The sequence below is a fragment of the Patella vulgata genome, chromosome 7 (assembly GCF_932274485.2).
Source record: "Patella vulgata chromosome 7, xgPatVulg1.2, whole genome shotgun sequence".
NCBI lineage: Eukaryota > Metazoa > Mollusca > Gastropoda > Patellidae > Patella > Patella vulgata.
This window is the reverse complement of record NC_065885.2, coordinates 48258764-48279461: the sequence shown is the minus strand read 5'-3', so window position 1 is coordinate 48279461 and position 20698 is coordinate 48258764.

The following is a 20698-nucleotide window of genomic DNA, read 5'->3' as shown; positions in this document are numbered from 1 at the left end:
GGGCAGACGGGGAAAGTGAAATAAAAAATATTTCGTCTAGTTGGCAAAATAAAGTGCCCGAAATCTAATAAAACACTAATTTTACTTCTCTTTTTATTGAATACCACGAATTTGTACTAAATTGACTGTGGATTAAAACATTTTGTCTGGAGCCACTCTATACTTTGTGCAACATTTTTTGGGCATCGATTATTATTTGTGAATGCAGCTGCAACAGTGTGATTAGATGGTTGGAATTCAAGTCGGCATAGAGTGGGATTTCGGTTACAATGGTTACAGAACCATTATAGAACTTTAGAGTTGCTTAACTCGCGTGTTAGAGAAGCATAAAAACGCATTTGCGGTATTTAAATTTTCAAAATTCTCTTAGGCAGGGCGAGGCCCCCATACCCCGAGGAGACAATTGATTGGTTGTTGGGGATTCAGGTCAGCCACCAAAGGTAGGCTATATTGGACCACATTGAAGTTGCTGTATTCACAGACTGGAATAGCAGGAAAACGCGTTTGCAGCAGTTAAATTTTCAAAATTTTCTCTCGACGGTCCCGTCTCCGTGGAGTGTAAACAATTGATTGGTTGATTGGAATTCGAGTCGGCCATCTTAATTAGGCTATATTAGACCACTTTGAAGTTGCTGTATTCAGAGGTTGGAATACCAGGAAAACGCGTTTTTCGGCCGTCAAATTTTCCAAAATTTTCTTGGGGGTCCCTACACGGTGAGCTCTGCTTCTCCACTCTCGCAGAAGACAAGCGCCGCCGTCTGTAACCCAATTACAGATAAAGCTACCCGAAACGTTGAAGCTAGTTAGGCCTATTGTTGATACTGATTTAAACACGCGGGTGCCGATTTCCTTTATGAAATATGAAAATGCCGCTCCTCCCTACCTTAAAAAACATACACAAAATACATTTGAACTGGTCAGTCATTACGAGGTCGAAGATGTTTTTTTAATCGCAAAATTATACTTGAAAATAGTGTTGAAATATAAATTTGTGTCAAATGTGACGAGAAATGATTCCTTTTGGCGAAAAATAAAGAATCACGATGTAAAATAGAAGGTAAGGATTCCAAAATATCCCAAGAACAATGTGTTGGGAAGAGCGGTATTTTCATATTGCAGCTATATGAGGACGGATAGGAATGGCCATCGGAAAGTGCTTGATCAGAGACCGTTCCTAACAGGAACTGGCGGTTGACATTTTTGCAAGGAATGGACGGATAACAGTGAAAACCACCCGTCCTCTCATCGTCTCAATGCAATGCCTGACATTGAATTGGAAAACATCCGTTAAAACTGTAGCCTCTACGTTTACAAGATTTTAGGGAAAGGGGGATAACTCTGGAACGGTAGGTCACAGAACGCTGATGCACGGAGAACAGGGTAATTGTCTCATTATCCCAATGCTTCACATCGAAAATGAAAACAATCTATTACAAGGTTTTCGGCAAAGGGAGGTCGGAGAACGCTGAAAATCGATCGGGTTTTCGACTAAGGGAGCATAATCATATTCGAAAAAAATCCGTTAAAACCATAACATGTATGGCTCAAAATATTTTCAGAAACCTATGGTCAGATGCGCACCAAAATCAAACCAATCCAAGATCTTTCAATCCGTAATGCATATTTTAAGATCCACAAACCTATTTTTTTTTTCGGGGGGGGGGGGGCACGTGGCTAAGTGGGTAAGACGCTGGCTCGCTAGCCTGGAGGTCGGGTGTTCGATCCCTGCATTGGCCGAGAAAGTTCATCCAGATTTTCCGGCGTGGTTCCCCCTTGTCAGCGATGCAGGACGGAGGGCCTAACAAGGACAGCTGTCTAGTCCTTCGGATGAGACGAAAAACCGAGGTCCCATGTATACATTGGAATGCACGTAAAAGATCCCTTGGCGGTTGGAATTCGATATAAGAGTAGGCGATAGTGCCGCTGCCCGGGCAAAATTTCCCTCATAGCACACTGTATGGCGTATGCCCGTCTTCATTAGCCCAGCATAGGAGCAGAACAGTAGGACGTTAAACCCCATTTCATTTCATTTCATTTATTTCACTTTTTGCGTTAAAGGCAGATATGAGGCCATAACCTAAGATGCTGCGGTTCTATGTCAGATGCACATGCAAGTTCTTTCGACCTTTTACGCATATTTTAAGTGTCATCTAAATCGGACAAAAATTGATATACATATTATGTATTACATGCTTTGCCACTATGTGTATTTGTACGGTCCAATTTCCAACAAAATCAAACCCATTGGTGACTGTTGTGTAATAAACATATAATTGAACGTTAATCAAAATTATGACCTCTACAGGGTCCACAAGCTATGTACAATCAGGGGCAATAATCCAAGAAGTTACGGTCTTGTGACCTCTAGAGTGTCCACAAGCTAGGCGCGCGATTTTCGTACAATCAGGGGTTATAATCTGGAAAGTTACCGTGAGATATGTGCCAAAATCGAACCTATTCGAGATCTTTGGGATATCAACATATAGTTTAAACTTATATTATGCAAGAGCTAAATCTGCCCATTGCAGGTCTTTATTTAGGCCTGAAATGTTATCTATACTCTTCAAAAAAGAAGGGAATATTCAGAAACAATGCACTTCTGTTTTATTAGAGGTAACCAGTGTATGTTAATAACAGGTCAATTTGTCTACACATGAACATAAACAGTTCATATGGGCGGCTAAGAGATACACTGTCAAAAGTGAAAATGGACGTTTTTGATTTTATCTTAATAATGAGTAATTGCTCCACCAATCCTCAGACATTCAGCAATTCGTCGTGGCATGCTCCTAATCAACCGTCCAATCACGATTTTGGGCAATCTAACCCACTCCTCTTGCAGTGCCACGGCCCATTCTTGTAGTGTTGTCGGTTGACGTTAACGTCGACGAACACGTCTCCCGATCATGTCCCAGACATGCTCTATAGGGGAAAGGTCCTGGACTCATGGCTGACCAAGGCATATGGACAATATGGTGACGCTGGAGGTAGTCATTCACGACACGAGCGCGGTGGGCACGGGCATTATCACCTTGAAAGATGAAACGTCGACCTGCACGTTGAGCAAAGGGCAGAACTATCGGTGCCAGGATGTGGTCACGGTAGTACACACCAGTGACCCTTCCTTGAACAATATGCAAGTCCGTTCTGCCAGTCATGGTGATTCCTCCTCACACCATAACAGACCCACGCCCGAATCTGTCATGCTGTCTGACGTTAACGTTAGCATGACGCTCATCTACACGCCCCCAAAAGCGAGCACGCCTATCGGTGAAATCCAGAGTAAATCTGAACTCATCTGAGAACATCACACGCGCCCATCGACGATTATCCCAATGTCTACGCTGCCTACACAATTGACGCCTGTTTGCTATGTGCTGGCGAGTTAATGGAGGCACAACACGCGGTCGTCGCGCATGCAAATGGGCTGCATGTAGCCGATTTCTAATCGTTTGGGGTGCAACTCGAATTTCTGTAACTTGATACAAGTTTACAGAACTCTGATTGGCCGTTTGTCCTCGATTTCGCAGGACCTGTGTACGAATGTATCGATCTTGGGCTTGTGTAGTGGCTCTAGGACGACCTGAACGAGGTCTATCATCAGCATTGTGTGTTTGTTGGTACCGGTTCCACATGTTGGCTACTAGTCGCTGTGTAGAACCCATTTGAAGCATGCCAATAGCACGTAGACGTTCATCATGTTGAAGACGTCTCATTGCAAATTAAACGTAACATACTAAAGCAAAGATACGCTAAACAGTAAATCTTTTGCAAGAACCGATAGGAAAGCAAACATGGATAGGATAAACAAGTCCGCGGCAGTTTTCATCAACCCTCCCTTGAAGTGTCAAATTTGAAAATGAACCTCCCCTGCGTGTATGGCGCTATTGCGTGTCGCAGGTGCAGCTCAGTGGCTCTGTTGGGGCGATAAGTTCTTCATCTGTGAACATACTCTCAAAGCATGTCAAGTGTCCATGACGATTTATCATAGCACAACCTGCATAGGTTGCATTTCAATATCCCCTACTTTTTTTGAAGAGCATATTTTGTCTATACTAGCCTATGTTGACTAATCAATTTTAAGTTTATATACCTTTGCAGTCCTGTCAAATACCACTGATATAAATTTATTGATTCCAGATTTAAAGGCCCGGAAACATTAAAAAATATAAGAGGGGGAGGGGTGGTGACATTACTCCGGAACCCCTCAATTGGAGCAGAATATGGGATTTTTAGAGGATGTTCACAATGCAGAACAGACTACTATACTAATTTTAAATTCCTTATTTGACCTTTATCCAATTAGTTATGACACCAAACTGATCACTAAGAGTGGTGATTGTTCGCCTAATCCCCAAAGCTCTCCTATCTCCTAACACAAACCCAGTGATTTGGAAATGAAATTAAATGAAATAGAGTTTAAAGTCCTGCGTTGTTGCACGGACTGGGCTAATCAAGACGGGTATACATGCAGTATGCTACATGAGGGAATTTTGCACAGACAGCGGTGCTACGGCCTACTCTTATTTCAAATTCCGTCAAGGGTTCTTTTACGTGCACGCCATTAGTTTTTCGTCCAATTAGAATGACCAGACACTGTTCCTTGACAGGCACTCCGTCTTGCACCACTGACAAGGGGAAACCACGCCGGAAAACCCTAGGAACTTTCTCTTCCAACATTGTGGGGCGACCCGGGACCTCCTGGATAGCGATCCAGTGACTTAATCACTGAGCTACCGCGGCTCCCGATGATTTTGGTCCGATATAAAGCTAGATTACTTGAATAATATCAAAGATACTTTACTTGTGTGCGTAAAATATTTCATAATTTTACCTATTTATATTTATTTATTCACTTTCATGCATGACGTAATGAGTTCTTACTACACATTTTATATGGCAATATTAAGGCAAATGCACGACAATGTAGTCTATTTATTTATCTAAAAAATATCTAGCATAATTTGCTTTTGTACGTAAAATATTTTATTATTTTTGACAGAAAAATTTTGTCATATCTGTGGGGTAATGTAAAAGGCGAGATTTCACATGTCCTCAATCAGCCGCTATATAATTGTAAACAGTGCCATCTGTTACCGTAATGGGCGTTAGAAGAATTATGACGCCATAGCGCATAACATTGGGGAAATGTCAATAGGTTTACGAAACTAATCTGACTAAGATAAATTAAAAGTAATAATGGAAATAGCACAAAATACACATTCTAACTGCAATATTTAAGAAATAAGTCATATAAACTAGCATTTTTGCATGTGTAATTAGCCAATTTAACATATTATTATGTAAGGAAGAAGTTACATGCATAGAAGTAAGCATACATGTATTAGCAAACGAAATAATGGAAATAGAACAAAATACAAATTCTAAATGCAATATTTAAGAAATATGTCATATAAATTAGCATTTCTACATGTGTAAATAGCCAGTTTAACATACGCGAGAAAAAAGTTACACGCATAGAAGTGAGCATATTAGCATATGCATTAATAGGTTAGGAGTTAGAATTATGACGTAAATTCCGCTCCATAGACGTATGCCGGCATTGGATTCTTTTTATGGACACACATCGTATATTGTCCGTCAATTGGTTCATTTGTTACTTCTTGGCTATAAAATGCACTGTTTACATTAGTGTTTACAAGTATGTTGACGTTGATCATATTGAATAAAAAATCTTGCAAACTCTATTGGGGCTAGGGTTAGCAAATGATCAACTTCAGTTTTATATGTGTTCAGATTACTGAGCCAAGACAAAGAAGATATCGAACCCAGTAATCTTTAAGTATAGAAAGATGTTAAAAGTTCACATGGCGACAAAGATTATACATGTCTTTATAGAGTATATAACACTCATCAACACCAAAATGTTTATTTCACACCACCATTCAGTTCCCGGGAGTTCCCAGTCCACATTCTTCGATATTCAGAATAATTGGTATATACACAGTAAAGAAATGAACAGTGACAATTATTCGTCGATTAGGCACATGTATTGCGGTCTCATCTGATTATTTGGGTGTATAGCTGTAGTCAAGACAAATTAATTGAAACAATCAGCTGCTATTTTGTATCTGTCCTTCTATTGATCCCATCTGCAGTTTTAGACATGTAGTCCTTATCGAGGAAGAAAAAATAACCGAGATTTAATTGTATGGAGATGTACACAGGAAATCACAAATGGTGTTATTTGTGTGGTAACAGGTGGTTTACTGTTGTTGAAGAACGATGTTTTATCTTACTGACATTTACAAATAATTCAAACAAGTCAAGCTTTTCCAAGAAAACCTTATGAAACATCTATTCATGAGACCGATCGAAAAAAAATTGCTAAAGCATTGATGTATATGTTATCTCCCTTTCACAATTAGAACACTCTCAAGGCTATACCGTGGAACTGTAAAGATTGTTAAGTTGTACAGGGCGGGGTTTACTGTAGTAAACCTAATACGACAAAATGAAGTACTGTACCGTATACCATGGCACCTGTATTATGGTCCATGGGGTGTTCTATAGGAGCGCAGGCTCAATGTCGATGATTTATAAATTATGACCATAGACCTACGCGTTTTAGAAGAACAAAAAAGAACAAAATAATTGTAAGGTCCATTGCGTATACTAGGGGCGCAGGCTGTTTTAGAAGAACAAAAAAGAACAAAACATCTCGAACTTTAAAGCAATGGTGAATCTGAAAGTTAACTGGATATTATTATACGGAATTGATTATTTGTCATCCTTCAATAATTATGGTTAGGGAATACTGATTTGACATGCATGGTCCATAAGGACAGTTTCCAGTTTAGGTTACAAAATCGCGTCAAATTATCGGAGAAATGGTTGCATAATATATTCGACACGACGTCATCTGAACCAGTTCAACAGTGACAGTTGTTTCAAAGATTTACACGTTTGTAAAGTGTTCGGGAGCACTGTCAACATAGATAGTGCCATGTAGAAAAATTACCCACTAGCACGCACGCAATTAGTCAACAAATTACTCCGTTCATAACAGCTGAAGTTCAATTCAAATTGACCGGATATTGGAATGGGTAGAGGTCATAACCTGACCAAGCAATTACTTTATTTAGATCTGTCCATTTTAGCAAGATTGAGAAGAACTATAGTTAACTAATCTTTTAGTATTTTGTTCACAGTTGACAGTCATCAAACATGGGACTAGCCGTAATCCACAGTAAATTTATTAATTTTCTTTAAAACCAACGAAGAGAAAGGGTTTGGTCAGGCACAAAGTCAGTAATTCTATGTTGTCACAATCTGAATTTTGCACTGATTCTAAATAATGGTATATCTCAACAGTCTCTAAGCAATGATTCTTGGCCCGACAAGGCTGTTTCTGGTAATCCAGTTGTTTAAGCGAGCAATTGTATTAAATTGTTTTTCAGATCCAAAAGATTTGGCGCTGAAAAATATGTTCTCTGCTGTATGGGGGAATGGGTAAATCATTTTTCAATAATAAACAGGAGAAAACCCACGAATTTAGGCACAGATTGAAAGGTCTTTTGATCTAAATTACAAGCTTAACTATAGCGGATTTTTTTTTATTTATTATTATTATTGAACCATGGTACCAACTCCGTAAACGTAAATGTCCACAAATTTTCCGACAGCCATACAAATATTCTACCAAAAAGTCGTACATTATAACGACAACTGAAAATCTCCAACAAAATACGGTGGAATATCGTACGACAGGCTGTAAGCTTATAATCTTAGGTCGATAAGAAACATGGCAGTTTAAAGCACCTCGGAAAACTTTCTTGTATTTTGATTTGTAGTGTATAATTTGATGGCTGTTTGAGATACGAAAGAAAGACGTTTATATCACTTGTTTTGGAGAATTTGATACTGGAAGCTGTATACATGCAAACTGGTAATTAACCTTTTTGAATGCCGGGAAGAATGGTAAAAATCTGACCTACGGTGAAATCAGACGTTTTAGTTATTGATGGCTGTGTGAGAATAAAGAAGATCAAGTATGCTTGAAACAGTAGAACGATCGAAATTCTGTTCTCTTAGGAAATCATTATCATCCTCAAACAGATACTATTCACAAATAAACCCGTGTCAGTTGGGGAAAATGGAAATGCAATCACGGCGGTTGCTATAAAATAACCTTGATAAAACTAGGGAGACGAAAATCCCCAGAAGACTTATCAAAGGGTGTGTAATAATTGCAGACTGTCCTATCTGCATTGAAAATCGTTTGGCACAAAGAATTGCTTGTAAAGTGACCGTCTTAATGATCTCTTGACATGCCCTATATTGACAGGTCTTCCTGATTCTATGGTCATCTATTAGCTGATTGGTGTCCTTTCTGCTTCACTGAACCAATCATATGATGCCTTTTATGTTACTGAAATTGTGCTGCAGCGGAATCCAACCCTTACGCTTAAAGAAATAATGTTCAAATGCGAGTCTAAGATTGGGTTAGTGATGCATATGTGACATTTTGTAATCCACTAATAGATCACCTAACCACACAAAAAAATCAATGATTGTATTTGCTGAGGGATTTAGAGAACCCGGATTGACGGAGACTAGACATTATCGACTAATGATAGATTTCGATATACGTAGGTGAACAATTGAAATTTAATTTGGTTTGGGAATATGTGTTTTTTATGTTTCTAGATTAAACCAGCAATGTTTTTTCTACGTAAGCCAGTAATTGAACAGTCGAGACTAAAGGTTATAAAACCAGATCTAGTCCCTTGAAGCAAAACAGATCTTTCAATAATGTTCATTTCCATATAAGCATTCGCCGAATCTTGGTCTTACCATGTTAATTGGTATGATAGAAGAACCACATACTTGATTATTTATTCATTAATTAACTTCAAAGATTTTAGTTTGGGTGATTATGCAGATGGCTTTCTTCTTTGGAACAAAACAATGCAATGGGAAGTCTAAAACCATTACTGGCTGTTTCTGTAATGGATATCCAGATATGCGACGGAATCTATACATGCTTGCAGGTGTAACGATGGTGTTTCTGACACTTTTAAAGTGGTAGCAGACCAGGGACCCAATTAATAGAGGAGGTACAGTCTATGTCTAACTACTATCGCTCACAAGTCTTGGCTTGACACTTTTAAAGTGGTAGCAGACCAGGGACCCAATTAATAGAGGAGGTACAGTCTATGTCTAACTACTATCGCTCACAAGTCTTGGCTTAGTGGGTCCTGTCATATTCAAATTCTATATCGTATGCGTCAATTTTATTAAGCCGTTATGTCTGACTTTCCACTGGTCCCTTTTATGGTTAATTTGCCTGCTGATACAACCAGGGACGAGTCAGAACGACAAAACTCCATTTTTGTCAGTTTTCTGAATCCTCAAAAGATCGGGGTTTTTTTTACACTTTCATATAGATTACCTTCCTGAAACACCTTATATTTTTTAAAGATCGACCTTAAAGCTTAATTTATAAACGACTTGTATGTTGGTGAAAAATTTATACATGCTCATTTATAGTAGATCTGTTGTTTTGTGCTACTCAACTTTTGCTGCAGATGTCGTAGAAATTTCGGAGATGCATTTCAGTGTGTAATAAACGGTATGTGTGAAAATTCTCGAAAACCTAAGAATATTTGAAGATTCTGAAAACAATTACAAAAAAATAGAGCCTTATCTTTCCAACTTAACTAGGAAAAGGGCCAGATACTTCGAACTAGGCACGAGTTTGTATGTTTGGTTTTGACATATAAATATTATTTACTATGCTATCTTTAACTACCCAGGTTGTCCTGACTTCTACCCATTTGCATTTACTAGAGTCGTCGACGATGGCAAAGATAAAACTAAAAGTGTGTCGTGTCCATCATATTGTGTATAATAGACCAAATTGTCTTTGTGAAACTTTAGAGTCATATTTTAAATTAACTTCCACCTACCTATAGGAATTATATTATGGTGTTTTATTTTATAATTAGGTAAACATATATGGCAGCTGTTTCTCTAAAATCAAATAAATCACGTCCTGCTAAAGCTGATTCAGCTGTTCGAAACTTAATTGTTCAAATGATCAAGTGGCAGAACATCACCTTTTAGTTAGATTTGGTGACAGTTTTGTTTGTGTTGTATATTATCTGACATATATTTAGCTCTTCTACTTTCCTCTTATTACACATTTCTAACATCGATTTTTGCAATAATTTATACAAGATCTGTCATCTCATACACGTATGTGTGAATAGTAAAGTTGACTGAGTGCAACTTCGTTTGTATCTTTATTTATGCAATCTATATAACGATAATTTTCTGAAGAAACATCTATATTCTGTATGGCTATAGGTGAAAGAAATACTTAAAGATACATTCCCGCGTACAAACTGTGTGATTTGGTGATATATTTGGACTAAAAACATATTCAAACTAATTAATTTATCATAATTTTGCTTCAAATCCTTCTCAAAACATTGTAATTGCCAAGGAATACCCTGCTATAAAAATCGATCAAAAGAGGTCATATTTGTGTCACGTGACGTACCTCTCTCGGTACCTATAGCAACGGGTGCGAAGTCGGAGGAGAATTCATTGGATACACAAAACGATGTTGTTTTTAATCGTTGGCTATTTTTTACAAATATCGAATCCTAATTAAATTCTCCGATTATCCACTGTCCGCTTCTTTTTCCGTGATTTTTATCTCAGAAAGTGTAGTACGTCTAACTATTCCTAAAGTTTATCAACATGTACACCAAGCGCTCAATCTTCGCGTTCAACCTTCGACGTCACGCGTGCAGGTATTCCTAATCGTCGGGCTGTCGATTAGGGGAACCCTTACATTTTTGTCCTGTATACGCTCCATGAGTGTTTTTCATTTCAGGGAATCCAGTATTTTTCTAGTAAGATTGGATATCTCTACTTTCCATGTATACCAAAACTGCCATACTTTTATTGGAAACAACCACCCGATAAATACTTTTCTGGGAACCAATCTTTAACATAGCTTTATTGTTTTCAATAGCTAAATATCACTGTCTTATAACACTGATAACACCATTGGACTGATTATGGCATGTTTAGCCTACATGACTTTAATTAGGAAGTCATAAACGTTCTGATCCTGGTTAACTCAGGAAAAAAAATCTTCCAACAATCCTTCCCAAGATGGCAAGATTGGGAGTCATTTCCTCACCACTATAACGATCTAAAACAATACATATTAAGATAGCTGGCTGTTATTTGTAATTACGTTATTCATTCTTACGTGGCCACATACTTTCTGGAGTTACTTCGCTAAATGGCAGGCAATCAAAAAGATTAAGAGAACAAAAAATATACACGGATTGGTCATGAATTTGTATATGATCTGAAAGACCTTCCCGAATAAGCTTATACTTCCTTCTTAGACACGGGGGAGCAGTTGTGTGAGAGACTACGAATTTTACATAATTAAGTTCCAAATTTGTTTTAATAATTTAAGAAAAATGTAAAAAAAAAGTTTGCAGCGAACTGGGTTCTATATGTAGATGTTGGTTATTCTTCTTTTTTTAAAAATTTTTACCTTACACCTTCATGCATAGGCCTAGTAACAGACCATTTTCGGACAATGCATTTCCGTTCTTCGAGCACAAACATCAGAGAATGAGACCATATATCATGGAAATAAAATTGTATAATTATAAAATGAAATCGCTCGTTCTGAATACTATAATACTTTTAAGTATTTCCCACAAATGTTATTGCGCGAGATGTTTTAAGACCTCGCGCAATAAATTAAAGATTGATTTATTCTGAAAATTCGGGTGACAAAGATAATTTTCGGGCAAATACTATAATACTTTGTTGAAAACCCATTTTAGTTAATGATTCATTCTTAAAATTCGGATGACAAAAGTAAATTTTAGGGCAAATAGCCTCAGTCCATAACCACCCCCACCACCAAGCAACTGAGATTGGAGGCCTATGCCTTCATGGAAGTGATTTTCTAATATTTCTTTTAGTTTAAGTATATTCTTTATATACGTAAACATTTCTTTATTAATTAAAAACGTGCGGTCTGTTTTCAATCAAAAGGGTGCCTTCGATTTTATAGATTTTTCTTGTTTCTTTAGTGACGGTTTTTATCAAAGAAATCAAATGAATAACGCTATAGGCCCACCTAGTAAGCTATATAAGTGAGGAATGAAGTTGATTATGATCAATATCTATTTTAAGATAAATTATATTTATTCGAAGGAGCAGTTAAACAGTTTTGTGAATATGGTAATTTTTATCTATAGATTGGAGGAAGGGATCAATGATTGTGAATCTATGATAATGATTAATCTATTACACCAATATCTATTTCATCAATACCAGATCTAGATTCATGACATATGATACAGCTAAGGTCAGACTGTTCTCATAGTACCACCGGGTTAATTAAACAGCTTTATGAAATAAGCCAGATCATAGAAATAACCTTACTTCTGCCATCTCATATATTTGTAGGTTATTCTAAGATCTATTGTAATAAACTGTTCTACCTAATATATAAATAGACACGTGCATCTCTGATTAGCTATACTCTTCAATTCCAATCACTTACATTTCCCCATATTCATAAAAAGAATGGTGCCGTGCAAAACAGCAACACTTAGTGACTTGATTGATGTGGGAGACGAAAGAAATGCATAACTTGTTAAACAGTTGTCACCTGGAATGATGGCACATTTTAACCCGTCCGTGCTACATAAACTATAAGTATATCTCGAAACGGGCATTTGATCAAAAATGCAGACTTTATTTAAATCAAGTTTGAATTTTCTGACAAATTATCGCTTGAAAGTGGTGACATGCAGCTAAAAATAGAATACTGTTTGTAACACAATAGAAACTCGAGATTTATATAGATCTTGGCTATGGAATCAACAGCCATACAACAACAATATAAGGCATGATGATAATCAAGTTCATAAAAGTAAATCTTCAAACAACTGGTCTGTTACAAACTGAAGATATGGAACACTATTACTGCCTGCCACTTCTCTATTGTCATTTTCAACTTGGCAACATAGGGCCCATGAGACATTTGATTCCATTGTGCTCTCGAGGTTAGATTATTCTAACAGATACTGTAAGATAATTTCGCAAAGAACAAATCAACAGACTGCAACCAATACACATATCCTATTTCGTTTCGTTTTTATAGTTCAAAATTTTGTTTTACCTGTTTTTACTACACTAGGATCTGGAAGAGTTGTTATATAACCCGCATTCTGGTTAATGTGATGGATTAGCCAATGAAACGGTCTGTTACTGCGAGTTTTTGGCGTGAGGTACACGGAACTGTGGGTAACCCACTAGAAACATCAACGCTGATTGGTTAATCAAATGTCTGACGTCAAAAGGTCTAAAGCCGCCTGTATGACCTCTGACGCAACCTTCCACTACAACCGGTCAGATCTGTATTTAGTAGAGACCATCGAAAGTATAAAAAACGAAACTAAATATAGATCTGTATTTTAATCAGATTGGACCGCAACTGACTATGATAACCGATGCAAGAATTGTGACTAAAACTAAAAAGCTTGCACAGACAACCCCGGTTCTTTGAGGACTTCGCTGGCCCCCAGTTGAGACTCATGGGAAATTTAAATACTCTTCTTCACTTATCAGTACTATCATCAAACCAAGTTATCTGTCGGAAGTTCTGAACATGTCAAAATACCATACTGGTCGAACAGTAATACAGTCTGACCAAAGCTAAAACTAAATAAGATAATTTGCACAACGATCATTTCAACGATAATTCAGCAACAGCTTGCAATAAACTCATATCAAATATTACAGATGCACCAACCTTATTTCAATTCAAGAGATTAACCTTGGAGAGTGGTGTGGGTGGGTGTGGGTGGGTGTGGGTGTGTGTGTGTGTGTGTGTGTGGGGGGGGGGGTCTGGGTTAACCATATTTTTTTTGTTGTTACCATTCGAAAACATCATATAGCATCGAACTGTGTAAGCGTTCGTATGACGTGTAAATTCTTGAATCTTGAATATACACTGTGATTGTCCCTTTCAACTACTTAGACGAAAGAGTCTAACCGTGAGAGGGGGTGGATGTCCGAATGGTTAGCGTGATCGCTCTGTATCATAAGGTATGTCACTGAGTCATCTGGCGTGGTTTCGATTCCCCGGTTGTACGTGACAAGGAGTAGGGTCGCCTGTCCAACCTCGTGGGTTTTCTCCGGGTCCTCTGGTTTCCTCCCACTGCGAATTATCGAAATAAAATTGAACCATATGTTAATCCCGAAATGACCTAGTTTGTGTCGAGTGGACGTTAAACTCCATTTATTTCTCTCTCTCTCTCTCTCTCTCTAATCGTGGGAGTCTATAACTTAACAAGCTTCGATAATTCAAGAATTTAATTTCCAAACTTTAATTATCTTCAAAATGTGAAAAAAGTTTTACGATAAAAGAAAGTATAAAGTATTACTGTGGTTGTAAAATAATTGTATATCAAATGATTGGACATTATTAATGCAGAAGGTCTTGTACGTGCAACAACATATCTTATGTTTCCTTCACCTTTAGTTTTTATTAGTCATATATTTTGAACAACTGTAAAATTGTACCCAGTGCAATGTTTTTTTGTTGGTTTTTTTTTACACGAATAAGGTCTTGTGCTCGAAATGTTGAATTAAATTATATTTTATCAGACATATTTTAATATTTTTCAAGAAAATATAATTGTTTTCATTCCGTATAAAGACCTGCTGTAATAAAAGATATTAGAATGTGTTACAACTGCCATTGATCCAGAAACATTAAATTTGTAAGCATGACCTTGGATGGCGGGAATTTGTAGCTCAGATTTTAGTTTAGATTTACAATAATCTATTTGAATATCGTGAATTATAGTTGTGATGTATGTCGATAGTTCTTATGTACATCAGTAACGATATTTGTATATATCGCTGATTTGATAAAAGCCACTGGTGTTGATTGGGTAGCCAGTATTAAAATGTGATTACAGGATATATCAGTGTTGATTTAACCAAGATTATAGATGAAATTTGATTACTAGGTGATCGACATAAACCTTTTATAGATTGAAATCTTCTGAGTAATTAGCCTATATATCATTTACTTATCACCTTATTGTTTTATTTCATTTTAGAAATGAATGATAAAGTCAGCATTTTGCAAATTTTAGTTTTGGATTGAAACATTTTCAACATTCTGCTAAAGACTATTCTGATTAGCAAATTAGACATTTTTTTTTACTTCCTCTTAAACCGCTATATGGATTTAAACGAAACTTGGTAGGTATTTTGCCAGGGTAGTGCTTAGTCAAATTTGTTTCAAATGAAGTTGGTTGCCCCCATGGGGGCTGCACAGGGGCACCTTTAAAGAATGACTGGATGGGTTTCCTAACATGATCAAGTTGAAGTTTATAAGGAGTGGAGCATGATCAAGATCATAGGCGTAGGACCCGTGTGTGCGTGTGGGGGGGGGGGGGGGTAACCGTCAATGTATTTCCGTTTTTCGGGCACAAACATGAGAGAATGAGACCATATATCATAGAGATATAATTGAATAATATAATGAAATCGCTCGCGGGCGGTTTACGTTTTGAATACTATAATACTTTTTAAGTATTTTCCACAAATGTATTTTCCGTTTTTCGGGCACAAGCATCAGACATGAGAGAATGAGACCATATATCATAGAAATATAATTGAATAATAAAATGAAATCGCTCGCGGTTTACGTTCTGAATACTATAATACTTTTAAGTATTTCCCACAAATGTTACCTCGCGCAACAAGTTAATGATTGATTTATTCTGAAAATTCGGGTTACAAAGATAATTTTCGCGCAAATATCCTCAGCCACCCCCTCCCCCCAACTGAGATTGACCCCCTACGCCTATGATCAAGATACTAGTTTATAACGTTGACACAATTCTGCTGTAGAAAGTCCCGAGTAGCATTGGCGGTGTGGGTACGAGCGTTGTCATGCTGGAAAACGTTGTTTCGATGACGTGGTATGACGTAGGGTCTGAGAGCTTGATCTATGCCGCATCCTCTCACTGGACCAAGATTTTGGAACACCACAGGACCCACTCTCTGGTTCAGGCTGATTCCACCCCAAACCATTATGCTTGGACCTCCCCATGAGTCTCCTTCCATGACACAATGGTCAGAATAACGCAGGCCACGTCGACGCCATATTCTGGCCCTGCCATCTGCAGTTGATACGCAATACCGACTCTCATCTGTGAACAGAACAGTTCTCCATTGCCTGTGTCGCCAGTACTGGTGTTGTTGGGAAAACTGTAGACGTTCACGTCGATGGCGAGGGGTAAGGATCGGTCCACAGTAAGGTCTACGACAGTGGATGTTCTCTCTGGTGAGACGTCGACGCACTGTATCGGTACTGATGGGTCTTCCGTGTGTTTCCACTGTCTGACGTGGTGTCTCAGATGCCTTGTGGGATTCTGCACGTGCAGTCGCCCAACATGGCGGTCTTGTCGCCTTGTGGTAACCCTTAGTCTACCAGTTCGGGGGCCATCATCCGTGGTGTTGGTGGTCCGAAAGCGTTGCTGAAGCCTGTAGATGGTCCGAACATTGACCTGGAAGTGATTGGCAACGGCTTAGGCAGTGTGTTTGGGAAGGAGGCTTATTGCTCAGGTAAAGTTGGAGATGTGGTCACAAATATACAGTAAAAACATTTGGCAAGTTTTATGCGATGCGTCTATTCGGAGTAACAAACAAAAGGTACTAGTTTATTAAAGGAGCGGAGTATGATCGAGATATTAGTTTATTAAAGGAGCGAAGCATGACATGGGACACTCTGAAAACGCCTGAAGGATTTGGATAAAAATGTTTACGCATATTGCCGCTATTGAAGTTTGTTCAAACCTCTGCACACACTTTCTACTTCTAATAAATTGTTCGATTTCTTCCAAATTTGGTAGGTATGTTGTTTGAGTGATCATTGTCAAGATTTGTTTAACTAAAGTTACCAGGTTTCAAAAGGGAAGGTCGGAGGATAGGGGGTTGATCTTGAGGTGCAAATTCATACGTGTTTTACCCCTTCTCCTTTAGACCAATCAATGGATTACAATTAGATTTGGTAGATATGCTGTCTGGGTGGGGCTTATTCAATTTGTTCAAACAACGTTGCTTGACCGGGGGGGGGGGGGTACCTTGATTGGGCAAATTTGGGCTATTCGACATTTCGTCCTAAACCGCAAGATGGATTGTAAACAAGCATGTTGATTTGTTAAAATAAAGTTGCTTGGGCCCAAGGGGGGGGGGGGGCACATTGGGGTGGTGCTTATTAAGATGTTTCTTTACCCAAGAGGGACGCGGGAGCAGGGCCTTGATTGGGCAGATCTATGTATTTTCGACATCTTTTCCATAACTGCTTGGTGGATTGCAAAGAAATTTGGTAGCTATCCTGATTTACCGATAGGTTTATTTGTCCGGATTGGTTCAAATAGAATTACTTGAAACTTGGTTCTAGAGTTACCGGAGAGGGGCACCTAAAGTAACTAACTTTAGACACCGTCAACCTTTTCTCTCAAAATTCATGGCGGATTTCAGTTAAATTCGATATTGCCTTGATTGTGCTTATATTTTCAAGAGGTTGCCCATAGGGAGAATGGCGCGGACAGGTTGAGGAAACATTTTGACAGATCTTAATATGAATGTTTATAATGTTTTTGAAATGTTTGATTGTCTCTTTGGTTTTGTCGGGGAAATATGGTCTTATTCTCACTATGCGATGGGCGATTAACTGGAAGCAGAAAATAATATGATATGATGAAGTTTGGACAATATCACCCAAGAAATAAGAACGTATAGTTTATCTACTTATCTATTCCTATTGTCATGCTATACAGTTTAAAATAAAAACCTATTTTATACAAAATACCTGTCGGCAAATTGTCATTTTTATACTACCAAATACACAAACATTGAACAATGAAAGGCTTAAAACGCACTTTATATATCGAAGTGATATTATTGAATCTAAGATAAATATGAATAGAGTCGCTTTTATATGTATACCATAATAATGACAAGATAATCACCCATATTCTACACAAAAAAGTGGACATAAAATTGCACTTAGGATACATTTTGTCTCCAATATAATCGCCATTGTTGTACATAATTGTATCATATAAGACCAATGTATAAAATCGATGATAAAATACTGTAAAAATATATTTGATGAAATTCTGAATTTCTCATGATTATAGCAGCATGATATCTTGATTAAGTTCAAAATAAAGCATTGAATAAAATTTATCTGATTATTAAATGAAATGGGATTTAACGTCCTACTTTCTGCACCAACCATGCAATGTGCCATGGGGGAAATTTTGCCTGGACAACGACGCTACGACCTAATCTTATTTCCAATTCCAATTGTCAAGGGTTCTTTTACGTGCACGCCATCTTGCCCCATAACACGGACCTTCCGAAAGGGCTAGACAGTACATACTGCTACTTGGCTGGCCCTCCGTCCTGCACCCCCGACAAGGGAGAACAACGCTAGAAAATCCCAGTCAACTTGTTCGGCCAACGCCGGGATCGAAACCTCGAACTCCTGGTTAATGAGTCAGCGCCTTACTCATTGCGCCACTGTGGCTCCCATATACGGATACATGTTGTATTTTAGGTATAAAATGTTGAAGAAAGAATCGATTATAGAAATTTTTATAATATATAAAGGCCAATTAATAGATCAGATTTAAAATAATCAACACTTTCACCCAGATCAACATTTTCACCCAAATCAAACCCTTTTAAAGTTCCTAGGAGAAAAATATGATCAATTTGTAAAAAGTTCTGACTGAACTAGCCTTAACGTGTAGGCTAAACACAATTCACCATAAAAGTTTCGGCTGCTGAAATCCAGACACTTCTTATTTGAGAAGTTTGTATGGTTAAATTTTTTGCTGTATGCATTTTTATTTCAAGTACGTTTTAGAGTTGGAGTAACATTAACATTTTTTATTTAGGCCTTTATAATTTTAACAACATGGGAGGTATATATTGTTCAAATGTCGGGCATATCGGGAATCTGATAATACTCTATTATTTCAATTTTGAGTGTTTATGAATATGATGTTTTCTGTACAAAGAAGACGATTTATTTTTTGAGCTTTTGTAATTTAATAATCTTCTAACTTCTATTGATAATAAGAAACTATAGGGAAAATTTCCCTTAAAGATTTTATTTTCAGTAAATATTACAGGATTTCAATCAGATATGTTCATTGAAGGATTTGAACATCGTAGGAAAATAAAATCAACTACCCGAAATAATTGAAAAACAAATCTTCCTTAATTATTCATTGATTTAATAATAAAATGTTTTTTAAAAGGTATTTTATTTCTCGTTCTTATAAAGATAGGTTTATATCAAACCCTCTCATCAAAATCTGTTATCTGATGAAGCTGTTAAATTTTCTTTCCATCATTTCATGATATATGATTAAATGTCTAGCTATACTGATAGAACTTGTAGCATAGATACAATCTTAAGTAATTGTGTGTATCTTTTACTACTTTATGGAAGAAATGTGTCTGTGTTAGAACCTCTTCAGATTCTGTACATTTTGTATTCCAGCAGCTAGACTATAGTATAGGTCTATTTGAATTTAATCAGTTACGCGGAGTAAACCTGAAACGCCATTGCATTGACACTGATATGTACGTTTTGGTGACGTTAATTTCGCCCGTTTTACACAGTTGGTGCGCGGTCGTTCTGCCATTAGGACACCGGGGTCAGAAGAATCCCAGGTGTTCGAATTTAAGACACGGTGCTACTTTTCCTTAGCCACATGCGTTTTTGATCTAATATAAGATTAGATATATCAGATTTCGGTAGTGAATTGATTTTAACATCATATCGCATCATAATAAATGTTTAAATAGTTTCAATTTATCATGTAGATTACGAGAAGGGAAAGATCCGATCCATTTTAAAGATAGCAGACGATTCCGACAAGCTGGAAATATATGTTCCTACTCAGACACATTATTAGATCATCCCTTCACCACATATGGAATGAAAAATATCCAATATGAAAATTTCCCATTAAAGTTGGTTAAACAGATCAAAATTGTACATCAATCATTGAGGATAAAAAAGATCATATCGTCTGTTCTGTATGAATTGCTTTTCTAAAGAAGTGATCAAAGTATTGGCTGGTCTCCTCACAATGTAATCGTACATAGTTTTAAAGAATTAGGGCCTGTGTACGCCAAAAATCATTTGTGATTGATTTTTCATAAAGTAGTTGATGAACAATTGGTGACGATTTCTGGTCGACGACGAACAATCTTCGTCTGCTCAGGTCATTACAGCAACCTGCCTTCATGTAGTTCCAGTAAAGCACAACAAACGATGTTTTATACGGCCAGAATTCAGTGTGGGCGTTTTATGTCGTAATCCTGTCCGTCGGTTTTTGCGTCGCTATTGAACGCGATAGAGGCTACAGTGTTTAATGGACTTTTTTTTTCAAATTTGGCGTGAAGGACGAATCCTATCGATTTTATGTCACTCTGTCCGTCGGTCCATCCGTCAACAATTGGTGATAGATGCTACTGTTTTTAACGGATTTGGTGCAAAGAATTCGGATCATGAGGCTACTAATCCTATCGATTTACAGCGTTCCGTAACCTTCCATACAGGAGTTACCTGCTC